General features: G+C 42.6%; 1 non-coding gene across 1 annotated transcript; it reads left to right on the top strand.

The window, feature by feature from the left end:
* The first annotated feature begins 719 nt into the window (after positions 1-719).
* LOC127134209 (small nucleolar RNA R71) lies at positions 720-826 on the top strand. The gene has a single exon (XR_007807964.1). It is a non-coding gene; the product is annotated as a small nucleolar RNA R71 (small nucleolar RNA).
* Positions 827-1219: the final 393 nt, after the last annotated feature.

Below are 1219 nucleotides of genomic sequence, written 5' to 3'. Positions count from 1 at the left end.
CCTGAGAGATCTGGGTTTCAAGCATCTTATTATGAGTAATGATTTGATCAACCTTGGTTTCTAACTGGGTAATTAGTTCGTTAACATGGACGCTTTGGTTCATGAACTCTTTGTTTTTCTGTTTTTGAGCAACGATGAAATCTTTTACAATTTCTTCAAAGCTCGGGTTTGGCGGTACAGGTTGCATAGGTTGATTTGTTCTAGGGGCTTGGTAACCTTGTTGTCTCGGAGGTGCGGTATTTTGAATAGGGTTATTATTTTTGTAGGAGAAGTTTGGGTGATTCCTCCATCCAGGGTTATATGTGTTAGAAAATGGGTTCCCTTGGGTATAGTTCACTTGCTCAGTGTTGGTTTCATTTAACAGATTGCATTCGGCGGATTGGTGTCCTTGCGTTCCACATATCTCACAATTCGGCGAAACTGCGGCTACAGTATTCGGAGTTGTACACATATGTTCGACTCTAAGGGCCAACGCGTCCATTTTAGCCTGCATCATGTCTATAGAGCTTAGCTCATGTATTCCTCCTTGGGCTTCCTTCTTTTCCACTGTCGCTCGTTCTACTCCCCATGATTGATGGTTTTGGGCCATATCCTCGATAAGGGCACTAGCTTCAGGGTAAGGTTTATTCATCAGTGCGCCACCAGCGGCAGCGTCGATGGTCATCTTAGTGTTATAATGAAGTCCATTATAGAAGGTTTGGATGATTAGCCAATTCTCTAAGCCATGGTGTGGGCATGCTCTTAATAGTTCTTTATATCTCTCCCAGGCTTCGAACAACGACTCTCCTTGGAGTTGGGTAAATCTAGTTATAAGGTTTCGAAGAAGAGCGGTCTTACTTGGGGGAAAATATCTAGCAAGAAAAACTTTCCTAAGGTCATCCCAAGTTGTTATTGAATTGGGTGGAAGGGAATCTAACCATGATAGAGCTTTATCTCTGAGGGAAAAGGGAAATAATCTTAAGCGTATCGCCTCAGGAGAAGCTCCATTGGTTTTAAAGGTGTCTGCTAACTGAAGAAAGTTTTTTAAATGTTGGTTTGGGTTATCAGTAGTGAGACCTGAGAATTGTCTCTGTTGCACTAATTGCAGCAGGGATGGTTTAAGTTCAAAATTATTGGCTGGGATAACGGGGTTTACTATACTGGAACTAGGTTCCTCGTTTGATGGTTGGGCGAAGTCCTTTAGAGGTCTTCGGTTTTGTTCTTCGGCCATAGCTATCCT

This window comes from Lathyrus oleraceus, chromosome 3, assembly GCF_024323335.1.
Source record: "Lathyrus oleraceus cultivar Zhongwan6 chromosome 3, CAAS_Psat_ZW6_1.0, whole genome shotgun sequence".
Classification (NCBI taxonomy): Eukaryota; Viridiplantae; Streptophyta; class Magnoliopsida; order Fabales; family Fabaceae; genus Lathyrus; species Lathyrus oleraceus.
The sequence above is the reverse complement of the archived record's forward strand: the minus strand, read 5'-3'. Positions and strand labels throughout refer to the sequence as shown.